Genomic DNA, 17,215 nt, shown 5'->3' on the forward strand with positions numbered 1-17,215 from the left:
TACTCTAATGCATTCGCAGTGGAGAAATAAATCGTCGTTTTTAAAACCTACATGGCAATTATTAGTGATTTTAGCCCAGATATCTGTTGCCTGATTTTGAGCACGATATTTGTTCATTTTTAATTTCCTTGTATATTATATGATATTATGTAAGCAACTGTTCATTCTCATCTCTAGCGCTAGTGTGTGGTAGCAAGACCTTCTTTCTTCTGGTAAACTTACCCATCGAAAGTAACCGAATTATGCAACCATATTCCCTACATAATGTCAGTAACTTCCGATACTTCGAAGGCAGACATCGTATATACTCTTCTAAGATTTGGAAAAAGAAAGCGAAATTGCAAAGTGTTTTCCGTTTTCATCATAACCGTGCCTACTGCTATTGAAGTTCGTATGTTTTCACTTCTATCTTCTTGGTCTCCCGTGAAGACAAACTGATTTTTACGCAAGTTACACAATATCATCTGTAATAGGACTTCTAGTAGTCGATATTTCCTTCATCTGGAGCATTAGCTACAATTATTCTTGGTATTGGTTTTGTACCATCAATCTACAACAATACAGTGCGTCATTTTGAATTTCATAGACAAGCGTCTTAGCTTACTATTTTCTTGCGATGTAGAGGCAACACCTTCACCTTCTCTTTCTTCGTGCTTTACACCGCTGAATATCATAGTATAGTCGTATGTGTTTCGGTATTTTATGAAGAAAATCTGTTTCATACTCTTTCAAATATTTAGCTGATTCGAGCCCCTTAAGATCAATTCCCTAATGTACTAGAAGGAAGCTTTCCGAGGTTCATTAACCCATTGTCTCTTGCTCCTGTTTCTCACCCTTGTCGTATCCCAGTTATCCGTTCTGCAGTTTACTTTCTGTAACGTCTAGTGCTGTATACCTTGACACCTACAAAACGTATACTGGGTACTCCAAGTACGTTTATTCCGTCTCTGAGTGGGGTAGTGGCCTATCGCTACTACAGAAATTTTCCCATGAATGATCCTACCACCCACTACACTGTCATCTATCAGCTGATTTAGAATCTATGAACTTCTTTTTACTTTTTGAATTGTGGGTGGCAAACCAAGTCGTTCTGATGTTGTAGCGATCATTGTTTAAACTTATAAATTTTTTTGTGCGTCATTGTGAACTGGTGACGACGAGTTGTCAAACAAATTTGTGAGCATATCAGATATATCAAACGCATTATGTAGAAAATAAAATCTATAGGGTTTTGCCGATGACAATGTAGTTATGTCAGAAACAACAAAGGGAATAAAGGAGAAGTTGAAACGAACGGACTGCCCCTGTCGATCCGTCGTGGATACGGGACAGCTACTGGTCAGATATTTATGGAAAACAAATCTCCAAACAGCTGTACGTTTTTAGAAATTATTATTTTATTTTCACGACCAGTTTCGGCATCCCATTAATGCAATCTCCAAGTGGCTACATGTTAAAAACGAGTATACTTGACGTAACAGAAAGTAAATTGCAGAACGTATAACTGGGATACGACAAGGTTGAGAAACAGGAGCAAGAGACAATGGGTTAATGAACCTGGGAAAGCTTCCTTCTAGTACATTAGGGAATTTATCTTAAGGGGCTCGAATCAGCTAAATATTTGAAAGAGTATGAAACAGATTTTCTTCATAAATTACCGAAACACATAAGAAAACATGTGAAACTAAATTTTAGACGACTATACTATGATCTTCAGCGGTGTAAAGTACGAAGAAAGAGAAGGTAAAAATCCTCAAAAGCTTACAAAATGCAGTGTGCAACGTTAAGAAGAGAATCTGTGCACACAACTCATAACAAAGCATCGAAACTAACTACTTTCACCCCACAGAGCTATAATCGAACGTGCCAAACATTACAAAAAAGTTTAATAAATCAAAAGCACAAAGGAATAATGTTTGAAAAGCTTTATTATAAAAAATATCCACAACATTTACAGATCATAATCACTCTAGTTCTTGGCACAAATTATTCCCATTGAAGATAAAAACTCGAGATATGACATATGGAGTACACAGTAATGCGCATACCTATAGCCTAAGTAGCACTAGTGATATTTGAGATGTAGTTATCACAATATCAAAAAACGCTTCCAGAGGCAAAACATAACTGCCGACAAATTATTAAGTGAACGGCAGTAAACTTGCAGGGGATACTCATAAAACATCTAGAAGGCATCATATTATATCCGAAGTGAAGAATGAAACGTCATGACTTGGTGTTCCTAAAATTCCACTTAATTGGGGGGAAAATAGTACAGTGGAACAAACATATAACCCCAAACACCAAATTTTTATGTTGACGATATATTCGTCGTTTTTAATAAGTGTAAGGATGAGTCGATCAAGCTACAATAAATTTTCATCTCTTTACACTAGGGCTAGTTTAACTTTTTGGATTTACAGGTAACCAGGATTGCCAGTGTTCAGAATACCAGATTTTTCGAAAGCCAACAACAAGAGATGTCATTATTGCTGCGAATATTAATCATCCCCGATTACACAAGAAATGTTTCCTTTGTTCAGTGTCTCACAGGTTAAGACAATTTGCAATTCACCAAGGGGAAACAGACAGGCAGTATCCACCACTGTACATATAGGGAGGGACTGCTAATGGATTTGGAGAAAGTAATATTATGGAAATGGGTGAAAATTTTTTGTCAAAGACTCACAAAGAGACCAGTGTAAAGAAGGGAGATGTCAGATACGCTGCTAAGATCCATGTTGGCCCAATCTCTCTGAAGACTAGTAATGAGTTTAAAAAGCATAATATGGTGGTAAGTTTCAATGCTTTTAACAGACTGGGGAAGCTCCTTCGACATAGCATAGAGCAGCCTGTTACTACATTTTTCAGTGCCCGGTCTAAAAGACTGAGCGTGGAGCTTGTGACATATTTTACATCGGACAGACTGGGAGCGAGTTCAGGACCAAAATAAGGAACAATGTTATCCTACTTGTGGTAGTGTACTAGGACTTCATTTACGTCAGTGCACCCATCAGCTTCGCGCCACAGAAAACAAGTTACAGTCTTCATTATGAGATGAAAGTTATTTAACTGGATATCTTGGAAGACTTAGAACTTTTCATACATAGAAGAAAGTTTAGTTAATGAGCACATCACTGGAACAAGAGATTGTTTTTTATACTTTTGATAATGTTTTCAGTCGCGATTGGAAGTAAAAATCGTACACCCTTTACGGCCACCCTTTATAACAAGAAATGTACAGTGATGTATGCTGCAATTTTGAGTATATTTGCATAAGCTGTAATTTTCACATACGTATTTTTGGTGTCAGCTTACAAGGTTTATGCATTTTCGCTTTACTTTTGTCATTGCAAGTAATGTGGATATACAACTGTTTTAAACATCCTTATGGTACTGGCGGCGAAGCCAACTGGCGTTGTGTTAGCCGAGGTGTCCTCTATCGGCCGCAGCGCGCATTAACTGCCACTCTGGCTCTGGAAATTTTGGTTTCTGTCTATACGAGTGGGAAGCTATTGTACCTGAAATGCCATATGCATTTCTTGATGGACGGTATTTACAACTGCCTCTTGAGGTCGTAAAATTGCGTGTGGTATGTACATTTTCGCCTACAGTGAGACCTTCGACTTGAATTTTCGTACCTATGTTAACCATGCAATTGTGTATACTTGCATTCGTATTATGGTAAGAGTTTGTAATCTCAAACTTTAATTGCTGACAGATCACCAGTAAGAAATCCCCAAAACAGCTACACGATTTTTTCATCAACCAACAAGCCCTTTTAGAGTCAATTTTATTATATTTGTCATGATTACCTTCCGGTGCCAGACATTTCAGTCTTAGATAGAACAAATGATCCTCCTTTTTGCGCCAGGATGCACGTTACCTAGTATCCTTTTGCTTTGTAGTCCGGTTGGTTTTCGTACACTCATTTTCCTTTTAAACTGACCCTTTCCCTCAGTACCTTCTGTGCTATAGCTTTCTATGTGTTAGTTACTATCTGGCTGGGTTTCATCATCCATTACACAGGTTGGTATCATGTATTCTCAAGTAAACAGTAATGACATAGTTAAGTGAGACCCCTTATGGTTAACATGTTTCTTGGGGTCTCTGCTTGTTCCTACCTAATATTTTCCGTACAGTTAACTGATGTCTTAGGAACAACAAGTCATATCTTTTCATCTTTATATTGGTGTATACTGTTACGCCTTCAAGGTATTTTATGAGTATCGATAACAAAGTCTTTTGTTACTGTCATTTACGTAGAAATTTTGTCGCCCTTTGGGTTTTTCTTCTGTTAGTATTTATTGGTATTGTATTGACTACATCTGATATATCACTCCTGTTGAAAATATTTAGAGAATACGTATGCAGAATATAGTGTACACCATATGACATATCGAGAGATTTTAACTTTACTGAGAGCAGTTTTTCGTAAAACTAGGGGGATTCTCATGTATAAGAATTATGGATATTTTTTATAAAAATCTAGACAAGAGATATTCGTTTGACCTTCTGATTTTGTATATGTCCTATGTTTGGTGTGATCTATTACAAGTCTACGATCTCAAAGGAGTTTTAGTTTCGATGCTAACCAGTGGGTGTTACGTATTCTGCATTGTTGTGCACAGGTACGCTTCTTAACGCTGCATACTGTATTATGTAGGTTTTAAGCGCTATTATTTCTACTCCTCTCTTTCTGTAATGTCAACGGTTGTATATCTTGACATATCGTACACGTATACTCATTGTTTTTAACATGCAGTGGCGTAGAAATAAAATAAAAAGTTTGGAAAATATACGGCTATTTGGTGATTATTCTTTGCCAGAAAGAATGGACAGTGTCTTGAAAAGAGGATATGAGATGTACATCAACAAAAGCAGAACAAGGGGATTGGAGTGTTGTCGAAATAAGACAGTACCATTAGAAGGTGTAAAACTGACTTATTCTGAACAGTGAGTTCTTAGATTGGTTATGAAATGCTGTTAAATAGCGTGAGTTCGCCTCAAGTGTGTAGGTTGATGTTAACATGAAGACAAATGAAAGGTCATATTTCTAATATTATTGAGATTATTTGTAAAGTATGATAAAGTGTGGTATTTTTGCTGTTTCTTAATATGTACTAATGCATGGTATAAGAGAATTTCGTTACGTCTCAAGCATCCTTGCATGTTATAGGTTAACATTTGTATTCGGTTACACATGTGATAGGAAGTCCATTCTCAAGGCAAGGACTAGATGCTACCTTTGATGGGAAGTCCGCTTTGAATAAAAATACAAGATTCTTTCTGTTGTAAAAGTCAAGGTCAACTGAAGTAAAAATATTTTGTTAACTATCTCAGATCATCATATAGTTAAAGTAGAAAACATCTAAATTAACAATTGTGCAGCTTAAGAGTGGCTTACATCCACACTATTGTCTTACTGGCAGAGCAGTACTCACAAATGTATTAGCGACCTAAAGCTGTCTTAATCATATGCATGTATGGACGGAGTCGTTGCTGGGGTGGGGAAGGTGTGGAGGGGAGCTGGTATGCCAGACATTTATGAACTGCCAGATACCAGTTTATTCGAATAAAGTGTACAATAGATCTTCATGTGCTATGTAAACATTCCTTCTTCTAACTTTTTGAGTGATACAAGGAAATAGGACAGTAACAAAGAAGAAGAATACCGGAGTACCAACAAATTTTATTCTGATTAGAGATATGAATCTGTGAAATAACATTTATCGTATTATACCAGGGAAGTCAAAAAGTAATAAACTCTTCTTTTTTTAAGATGTTAAGAATGCAATTACTTGGGTTGACAACACAACATTGACGATTAATTTAAGTATTTTCAGTATAATTGACCTCTATTCTCATTATCTGGATCAGGGTTTTAACAAAGGCATATACATTTAAAGCTTTGGTCCTGTTTCTAAAGCATTTGATGCAAGAATGTTTTCACAGCGTCCTCATCTTGAAGGTGAATCCCAAGATTAACTTCTTTTAGGGCCGAAACAATTGGAAGTTTGATCGTCAGTCAAAAGTAGAACATTCGCCATAACTTTCATTAGAAGAATTCTCTGAAGATGTGGTTTGAAGTGCTGGGGGGTAGTGAAGTTCCTGCGCCAAAAATCGACCATAATCACACACTCTGCATTCCACAATACTGTAATCGTAACGTCTCTGCCGACAGCACTGTTTTGAACTTTTCCTCCTTCAATGAGTTTCTCTGATGCCATTCCATTAATTGCCGTCTTGATCGTGGTTAAGAAATGAAACCAAGGTTCTTCTTTGGGCAAATTATTTCTAGAAATTCCTCTCCGTCCAAACGGAAGCGCTGCATGAGTTAAGAGGCCATTCTTATCCTGGCCTCTTTATCGTGATCGGTAACGTTCTTGGTACTCAAGTTGCAAAAATAGTCGAGTATCCTAGTTGTTAAATAATCGTAATTACCCTGAATTTACTGAGGGAGGTAATGCGAAACAAATCATATTCAGTCAGCCGGTGACCACCAAGGACGATGTCGATTCGCTGAATGTTGTGTGGAAGCCTTAAAGGCACCAGCGGTTCGTCAGCCAACAGTGTTTGCCCTTCACTTTTGTTACAGCGATGAATACATCTTCTAACTTCCCTGATATCCACTGTTGAATCGCCGCACACATTTTCTTTCTTCCATTAATACAAATGCGAGTTTCACCTTCTGCATTCAAAAATTCTATCACAGAACATCTGGTGACAGGGGAGGTTACTGAAGCACTGGTTTAGAAGATAAGCGATGAGAAATAGCGACAAATTAAATTTTTCGTTTACCAAACTGTATTTAAGAAGGTGAAAGTAGAAGCATTCAATCTTGACTAACCATCGTACATAACATATGATGCAATAGCAATACCCTATATCTCATTGCTTAATGGTAAGAAATAGTTCTCTTTTTACATAAAAATGAAAATGTTCATCGAAGGACTCGTCTTGGAACTATATTTCGAAGTGGTGAGTGCGACAGTATTCAGTACAAAGGAAGTATGAACAATAACGTCTTGAGTCACCGATTAATTAGTGTTTTATTAACTCACACATCGCATTATTGTTATTGGTAACATTTCTCTGAGCCCCTTCACTCACCGTAAGCCTTATTTTGCTGTCGTACGTCGTATTTTAGTATCGTTGCCGTGCCATGCATCTCGTTCCATGCATAATATTACTGGTGCAGAAAGGTACATTACTGACAGATGTAAAGTAGTAATTTAAAACGAGTTTTTAAAATTTCTAAAATAGCCATGAGTACTAGAAGATGCCTGTTCATTCAACCTTCGAAATTTTATGCAAGTGAATTGCTATTTGCTCTCTCAGATGGTTGTCTAATGTTACCAAATTGGTTTTTGTCTTTTTAATGATGTTCTAAGCTTGGTCCGCATTCCTTGCAATACCTAACCCACAAGCGAGGAGATTTCAGTGAAGAGCCACAACGTTAGGCAAGCTTTGGGGGAAGATTGTTGACGGATCCAGCCCTCTATCTCAGACCCGTCCTTTTCCACTAAAGTGCAGTCCACGTCGTTCTGATCTGACCAGAGACCTCTAACCAGCGAATGTATGTTAAACCGGTGGATTTTCGTTGTTTATCTGGGGTCCCAGGACTTCGCGCGGTACTCGAAAGGTCACAGACCACGGGCGACGTATTTCTGTTCTTGCGACTATATTGCGGCGAAAGTAAGGTGTACATTGTCGGCATTTATTTTCTTATGGTGCGTTTTTGAATTGTGAAACCCATTTATATCGTAGAGAGGAAGTTAGTGTGCAGGATAGCAGGAAGAAAATGAGGGTAGTCGTCGGCAAATTATACGCTATGCGCTCATATATTTCTCAAAAGAAATAACGGTCAGTTTTTTGAAGAAACTCAACACCTCGCCGTATAGATCTGATTCAGAATCTTGAGAACTTCTCTGAGAACACTCAAACATCGACATGATTGTAACATGACGTTCTTGAGCTTTGGAAAACTACAGGAACTCCAAACACTGGTAAACAATCCTTGTAACACAGTTGGGGGATAATAAAATGATGAACATATAACAAGAAAATTTCTATTGACACTCCCAAAGGGTTGTTTTATATAAGGGATGATCAGAAAGACCGTCTGATTTCGATTGCATTAGAGTTCATATGGAATGTAGCGGGAACCCAATGCGGGTATATAAGCACTAACATACAGGCAAAGAGATTTGAGTGACATTCGTGTCTTTTCGAAGTGCATTCGGTAAATGCAAAGACATTTATCGGTACGAAGGCAGTCTTGTGTGCTTGGACAGAGATTTTGAATCTCCTGCCTGAGAGGCTAGTAAACTGGTGACTGATAATTTATATAGCACACTGTTGCTAAATTTTAGGGAATTTCATTTATTCTGCGCACCAGAAGGTATCCAAACTCATTCACAGTGGAGAAAGGAAACGTTATTTTTAAAAAAAGTTGAGCAATTAATTGCGAAATTGCGTCTAGGTAAGTGATGCTTTATTTTCGTGCTTTTGTGTGTATAACCTTTCCGTTTTCTGTGTAGCTAATGACCATGACAATATTTTATGATTGTGCCAAATTCGGTGGTAAGTCTGTTTTCTTCCAAATTAAGTGAGTGTGCTTTGTGGAGTGGGGACTAATTGTTCTGAGTTTGCGTGGCGTACGTTGACGTCATATATCTTCAATTTTTGCTGTATGTTGTAGAGTTTAATAGCAATGAAAATTAATATATTGTAATCCTCATGCCTCACAGTCAATTTCATACCATAGTGGAAACTATTTTATTGAGAAAGCAGTGCTCAAGTTCCGTGTCTTGTGTCATCATGTGGATCCAGTTTATCATCAAAATAGTTCAGTTAATATACTGTTTTCATTGGAGTCTATTTACACCGTAAAATATTATTTTCTAAATGATTCAGAGATACATATGCCAGGGAGCTTGATATACTATTGCACATGGCTGAACCCCTTTCTACTGACAATCTCTCCCACAAAAATTAAGCAAATTATGAGACTATATGTCCTTTCCCATTAAAAGATTTCGTTAAACATTAATATTTAAATAATTTTTAAGAACTATAGTAAATTTCGTTCTTTAACATGTGTGAAAATATTTTTATAACGCTGAAGCATAAGAAGAAGCTACATATTCAGTCGTCTCGCATTATATTATATTTGTGAAGTGCAATAAATTGTAAAACAAGAGAGCGATTAGAGCAATGTGTTGTGTAGTTGCGACATCAGTTAATGGAAATTCCTGACATTGATGCATTTAAAACGTTATCCCGGATCATTTTGCAAGTGTTTCACTCTTTTTCAATCCATTTTCCGTTGTTCGATCCACAAATTTTGGAGTTTAACAGCTACTATTCTCACAAGAGAAACATACAATTCGCGTGACTTCGAACAAGGGCCACGGCAAATAATGTGTTAAGTGACGTCCACCCAGATAATGGATTAACAGGAGCCAAAATGTATCGTGTGACCAAATAAAATACGAAATTCTATATGACTTAATTGCATATTATTAATACCTTCTTTGAGAGATATTTTTACATCGGTGAATCGTATGAAATAAACGACAAAAATTTATATAAACATGTATATAAAAACCTTGATTTTGATTAATACAAAGGGCTTCATAACGGCTGGAAACGAATGTTTTTTAGGAATATGGGGATGCCACTGAATGTAAACAAAAAGAAGAAAGTATAGAAGAAGAATATTTTGTTAAGTTACTGTAGCGTATTCGAAATTGATTGTAATTTACTTTCTAATAATGAAATATGCAATGTGGGTAAGAATATAATGCATCATGTTTCGAAGTCATAAAAGGCATCTCTGGATGAGGAATAGACGAGGAGACATAGGAGGGATAATATAATGGTAACACATTCTTTTGGAAACCAGATTTTAAATCCTGAAACATTTCCATGGGCAGATGGTGACCATGACCTCAGTTTATTGGTTACGAGCAGCAGCGTATCAGTGAACAACAAACTCAAGAAATATAGGATACTAACGAGACTGTACCTGAATCAGTTGAAAGAAGCAGAGGTTGTTAAAGGGGTCAAGATAAGCATCAGATAACGTTTGACTGAAAGAGATGCAAACAATGCGACGAAAGTCGAGTGGTAGCCTTAGGACTCGAAGTAATCAATTTACAAAATAATTAAGTAGGTTGAAAGACAAAATCAGTATAAAACCGAGCATGAAGTACGAAATACGAAATCTAACAGGTGAAACGAAAAAATATGAAACTAGAACCAATAAACAAATTGTACAGAAACAAGCCTGCAGTCCAAGGGCATGAAAGCGAAGTAATGTCTGAATACGAAATTACGCAGTTTTGTGACCTATCCATATACGATATTAATTCTCTATGCTGAGTAGCCAATAAAGGAAAACTAGAAGAAATTAGGAAAAGGAACTGAGGTTCAGTGAGAAAACACGCGATCTAGTGTGGTATTTTAATTCTGTCAGAGGCAATTACCGACATAGAAGAGCACTCTATGGAATGAGTTGTGTCTTGGAAAGAGGTTTGCCCAGAAAAAGTTTTAAACAGGGATGGTGGGCCGTAGTTGCTTCAAACCGTGTGAGACTGATGCAATAAGTAAAGAAAATGAGACACTGAAGGGAACAGATATGTTCTGCTATTTGGGAAGCTAAATAACTGATTGTGACTGCAGTAGTGAGCATTTAATACCTAGACTGGCGATAGCATGACTAGCAGTTCTGAAACTGATAAATCTGTTCACATGTAATGTACATTTAACTATTAGTAAACCTGTTCGAATCTTTTTGTCTAGAGTTTAGATTTATACCGAAGTGAAACATGTACGGAAAGTAGTTCAAACAAGAAGACAATAGAGACTCTATAAATGTGTACTACAACAGAACGTCAGTAAAGAAAAATGCAGACACATCTTAATACATGAAGCAATTAACATGTTAGCAATAAAGGAATGTTAGGGGCGTAAAAATTGTATAGAGAGACCAAAATCTGAATACAGCAAGGAAGTTCAAATGAAACTAGGTGACAATAATTTTTCCGCGATGAGTAGGTTTGCATAGGATAGAACAATATGGAGAGCTGCATCACACAAGTTTTCAGACTAACGACGACAACAACCACAACAACAACAAAATTTACCTACTTCAGTGATAAAAGTCTGTATAACAATGCACAGTTTAGGCTATTCGGGTTCTATCTGCCTTTCTGTCTTTGAAACTGATATCTTATAAGTATATTAAACGAACTGGCTCTGAAATTATCCTTGTAGTTGCGATTTGTCTTATTATCTTAAAATTCAGTTCTATGCACCATGGTAGTGAAACGATCAGTAACCATTCTTTTTTTTACTAATAAGTTTTCCTTCTTTTTGAACAACTCAATAATGATAAACTACAGCAAATCTCTTAACTAACAGAAATACATGCATCATAATTTTCAAAAGAGCAGCCGAAAAATACTGTGTTGGATAATCTTTCTCATGGTATTACCGACTATAAGGTGCATATTTGACAGAAGAAATATCCTACGAGTCTTTCCTGTCACCCATCCACTGTTAGCTACGGGGTCAACATTGTTATATCAGCTTTGTCAGCGTTAATGACATTAATTTGTCTGCAGGATGGCATTCGTGGAGTCATTACTCAACCTGAGCAGACACTGTGTACCCAATCTGTCTGAGTATAGTGTAGATATGTTCAAGTGCTAAGACATTTTCAGAATGTTTGCGTAACATGTAAATGAGGCGGGACCTGTGTACCAGCCCGGTATTCACCTAGTTGGATGTGGAAAACCGCCTAAAAACCACATCCAGGCTAGCCAGCTCACCAGCTCTCACCGTTAATCCGCGATTTAATCAGAGGCTGGCTCGCCTCCCCGTGTCCCGGAAGCTGATACTTTAGCACTGTTTGCTATCTGGGCGGGTAAACACTTATTACTATCGTTAATTTTTACCAAACGCTTTTAATCACATTTCACTTGTTGACAATGGGATTAAGATGTTATCCTCTGGCTGTCTTTACTTTTATGCAACAGGAAAGCTACTTAGGCTTCACTTAAACTGACCATTGTGCACATAGATAATATAACACAAGTCTTGCAACACATTATTCCCAGGATGGCACTAAACTGTGCGAAAGGTCCTGGAGCACCTCTATGAGAGTCGAACACAAAAGAATTTCAGCAGCCAGCGAACAACACCTGAACCACATGTTACGTCATCAGATTTTTCTTCTATGTCGCTTTCATTGATTGCCAGGTTTTCCAGTGCTTGCCACCGCACCAGACCTGAACCATGTCTTACCTCGTCCGACTCCTTACCTTTCTCTGCATCTTCTTCTTGCTCCTCGTCCTCAGGCAGCACCTCCAGGAGCCGGCGCTCTCTGGGCACAGTGTCCTCTGCTCCCTCCTGTGGCGGCGGCTGCTCGAAACCCCCACCTGAGGAAGAATAAATGTGATAGATGAAGAACTGGCGTTTGTATTGCTTATAATTCACACGTGATTTATCGCTTTTAACTGGGCTTTCAACATTCTGTGTTTCAGGCATCTAATTTCGCACACACCGTAATGGACTGGTATCCAAACTAAATACGAGATACATACACGAGTCACCGTTTAAACTGATAAACTCTAATCGGTCTAGCTTTGTCCTCTACAATGCCACTTCACAGAGTCATTTGCACAATATCTTAAATGATTCTCTTTCCTGCCATAATGACATTGGCTTACTCTTTATATATCACTCTTACTTACGCTTTCTCGCAGAGGGCATTACATATACTATTTCTTTCTCAATACACAAGAATAAAATTTACACCAATATAAGGTAAATTCGTTTCTCTTTGACTTATATACGATATAGCTAGCCGGATTAATGCTGTCAGAGTGTTCATGTCCTTCTTCATCTCCGTAGTCTCACAGAATTGCATTATTACATAAAAAGTATCTAGGTGCCAATATACCCTTTTCCGGGAACATCGCTAAGAATAAGACTGTTTTGTAGTTGTCTGATGTCACTATGCAAATCAGTGACCTGATGACCATGTATCAACTGCTACCATTTCTGATCTAAGCATTTAAGTCACATTAAACAACGTACGTATTACATAATCCAAGAAATGACGGAATAATTGTCTTAGTACTATGATGAGAAAGGAGACAGAGAAATAAAGTGTTGAGGAACACCAAAGTTAGAAACAACACCTTCTCGGTGCGTATTTCCAAAACTGATTATTCTCCCTCCTTCACTATTCTCAAGCTAGTGTGTAGATAATATCCCTCCACAAGTATTCCTGAATTACGTAATGGCATCAGTCGCTTACACACCTCAAATATGCCTATGAAAAGATCACAGTTTAAGAATACTGTTTACAATGAAACAAAAAAATTCCAGAATCTTCACGACGCACAAAATCTCAGGTAATGTACTAAGGTTTTGAATCATTTAGTACCACTAGAATTCACTTTAGATTCAAAATTGTACTCTAGACGAGCTGTGGGTACTTACAGTAATATTCTGGCAAACCTGGCCAGTCACCATCCCAGATATTCTCCTCTCCTTCCACAGGATACTTATCTCCACAGGAGCTCTGAATTAAGGTGAGAACTGCCTCCAGCTCATCCCTGGAGCAACTGTGTACCAGAGGTACACAGCGAGAGTCCTCCAGACCACCTCCTGTCTACAAAACAACAAAATAATATGTGAGATTCAATGAAATATGTAATCTGTAAGAAAATTTTAGTAAATCCGTAAAACGAAATACACGTATAGTGATATTCTCCTGAAGCACTATTTATAACGTGAATGCACACAGAAAAGCAGAATATTATTCACACACATGCTGATGAAACAATTTTGAAGTCGATACTCACAGGTTCATGCTGATTACGTGCATAGTTCGGAGATAATAAATTTGGAATTGACAAGCCAGCAACGGCCATACCTGTGTACAGACCATTGTAACGTGAATAAAAAAATTATAATTTTATCAATCACGTTTACCGGAACGGTAGAAAATGAAAAAAAGACCACAATAATTGAAACAAATATAGTCGGAAACGTAAGAAAGAGAGATGCGAACGTGGATATACAGGTAACAGGTAGACCTAAAAGTGAGAGGGATACAAAATGGGTACGCAATCTGTGTGTCTACGTGAATACATTCATGTTAACTCGTATTTATCTACACGCCTTTACATGCATAAAGATGCTATTACTCACATAAGACTTCCCTATATGTGTTGCCAATTCATATCGAGTGCAGCGATTCTAGCACACACTAACGGTCTTTATGAGCGTTCACATCTATCTAAAAACAAAGTAACGTCAACGTATCAGAAATAATAGAAAATTCGTAATTCTCATTAAATTGTTATCAGCGGTACTTCGTTTCATGAAACGCTAGTTCAAAGTCCCTTTACATGCCACAAACTGCCGTAAATGCAGTACAACAAGAATCCCATGCAGTAATTTCGAAGAAATAAAAAAGTAAATAAAGGTGACGAATGGCTTTGTGTCGTTGAAATAAGTGTAATATCGCTGGACGGTAAGCGAGAAACTTTCGCCGCATCGTACCTCGATCTGCTAAATGCTGGGCAACTGCTTAAGTGATTCGTTACAATATCAAATGTCGCACTCACATAACACGAAGAACAGGATATATGTAGCTTTTACACACGTAAGTCTGAGCCGAAATGGAAATTAGGCTTACCATCGTTCGCAATCCAAGAGCACTCGGCTCGCAAGGCATCACGTCGGCAATCTTGAGCCAACTGACAGGGATCGTTTCCCCGGAAATGAATTTACCGATCGTCAACTGTCTTCATTTGTTGCGTGCGCCATGACGTAACGTGGGTGCTATGTGCATCCGATTCAGCGAGAAGGCACGTCATGCGGGAACTGGTTTCGCATCTGCTACAACAATGTTCTGATGTGGAACGTTAACACGAGATAGTTATTTCACTGAATGCCGGGTTTTATCAGTTTTTATATATATTTTTGTGTTCCGCAGAGTCCTACTTTTAATTTAATGTGTGATTGAGCAACATTACTTTGATATTGTATTACAAGAAATGTGTGTAGCGAATATAGTGATTCTCGATACCAATGGAACAACATTGTCCGCCGAATGGTGTGGTACCGAAATGTAACTTTTTGATTTCATTATTCGTAATAAGTAAATCACATAATTTCTAAAATCGTTTTGACACAACTTGCCTCTTATATATGAAAACGTAACGATGGTGGTGCTGTAAATATCGACCAGTTGGTAATTTCCATCGAAGCCGCGGACTGCGATTCTAAATCGATCACGTGACGGAGGCGGGCGTTATGATGAATTATTTTCGAGATGCTAGGAAAACCAAAAGGCTTGTTCGAATTTTCATCCGAAATGTGACACTCTACCTACATTTTTGCGTGACATTGACAGAGTTTACCCATGTTACGTCAAAAATGGAATGCTTCCCGTAGCTTACACGTCAAATGGACTTTCTCATGACGACAACGCCGATGAGGAATGAAGTGAGTCGTTTGTTTGTAATTACAACTATTTTAGCAACTCTCTTCTTTTGTCGTTTCTGTAGTGACTACCATAAACATGCTCGTAACACCCGCCACCGCAATCCCGCAATCGATTTAGAATCGCAGTTTCGATATCTGTGTTTGGTACCCGGGGCTTCGATAGGCAAACATTCTTGGAAATTACCGACTAGTCAATAGAGCAGTCCAACTGTAGCTTCCTAACTACAATGTCTCTGTCGATAGGCCTGCATCGATAACAGAGGCCACTGGAGTGAACATCGTGTCACAGTGGAGACAACATATTCGTCTGTATTCCGTATTATATTCCACATTCTTCAATGCCTAAAGACTTAGCGCATATGTAGTCCTTGAGTTCAGTCGGGACTCAAAGGCTACACTAGCCTTGTTACTCCTACGGAGAGAAATATACAAACAGTTTTACGCTATGTTAGCCTTCAGCTCCTAGACGCTACGTAAAATAGGAACAATATTAAACTACTTGTAAAATGCGGCGTTCTTCAACTCAGCACCGGTACAATGACGTATTACCGGCTAGCTTCAACTGAAGGTATGAACAAAAGTGATAAGGATTATTTGTGAAATCTACGTAAATAATTCCAAGTTTCTCTTACTTCAGACGGTAATAGGCAGGTCCAATATGGAGAGCCTCCATTTATGCGCACAAATGTTTTGATTGTTACTTACAGACACGCACGTTGCAGTTGACACCGTTGAAGATCACTGGTCTGGAAAACAACGTCCAGCACTGAGGTAGTAGTTATGAACCGCTAACGGAAATTTTTCACCGAACTTAACAGCAGGCAATGACACACTTGAGCATTCTCTGAAACGTATGTAGAACGGGACACATGGGAGTGTTTGTGCTGAAACAACTAGATTTCACCTCAACCAATCTGAGATTTACTTAAAAAATACTTCTTCCGGGGATGGAGGAGGAATGGGGGAGTGTGCATACAGTGCTTGTCTGAAGAGGACAGTGTATTCTAATACGTTTGGAATGTCAGTTAAGGAAAAGATGTATCGTTAGTTGACGGTGTCGTCGAATTTGGAATATATTGAAAGTAACATTTGCAGCAAGGCCCATGTTCCAAGTAACAGTGGACAGACTCGCAGGAATGGAAGACGACACCTGATATATTCGGAGATTCTTGTGGTTGAGTTCAAAATGAATCCTGGAGTAAAACTTTTTTCCGATGTAAGTCATGCCCATGAGCCGAAGCGAGCCCGGAGTTGTCAAGTAAAGCGCAAGGAAAGCAGAATTGCGGCGAGCTTGAGACAATTACTAGGGAACAATTCTTTAATTCGATTATTTTCCAACTCCGTCTTTATCATGGCGTTGAAAATTTGATGAAATAATCTTTTAGATGATTGAACTTTTAAAACGCGGTACCAGTTTGTTGATTCAGTAATTGTAACAATGTCACTGTGTTGTGATTACACCAATGTAGTTAGTGTTCGTCATTACCCCAACGTCATTATTATCTTTGATACGACAGTTAATCATTTCCGTATTACAACCGAGTGTAGCTGGATTGATTACGTAACAGAATTGATATCATCAAACGAATCCACTACATTATTTTGTAATGGTAATTTAAATTTAATTTTCACACACATAGTAGTCTCAGCAATTAAGGCAGCAGCAACAGCAATTTTTATA

Source organism: Schistocerca gregaria, chromosome 8 (assembly GCF_023897955.1).
Source record: "Schistocerca gregaria isolate iqSchGreg1 chromosome 8, iqSchGreg1.2, whole genome shotgun sequence".
In the NCBI taxonomy this organism is placed as follows: Eukaryota; Metazoa; Arthropoda; class Insecta; order Orthoptera; family Acrididae; genus Schistocerca; species Schistocerca gregaria.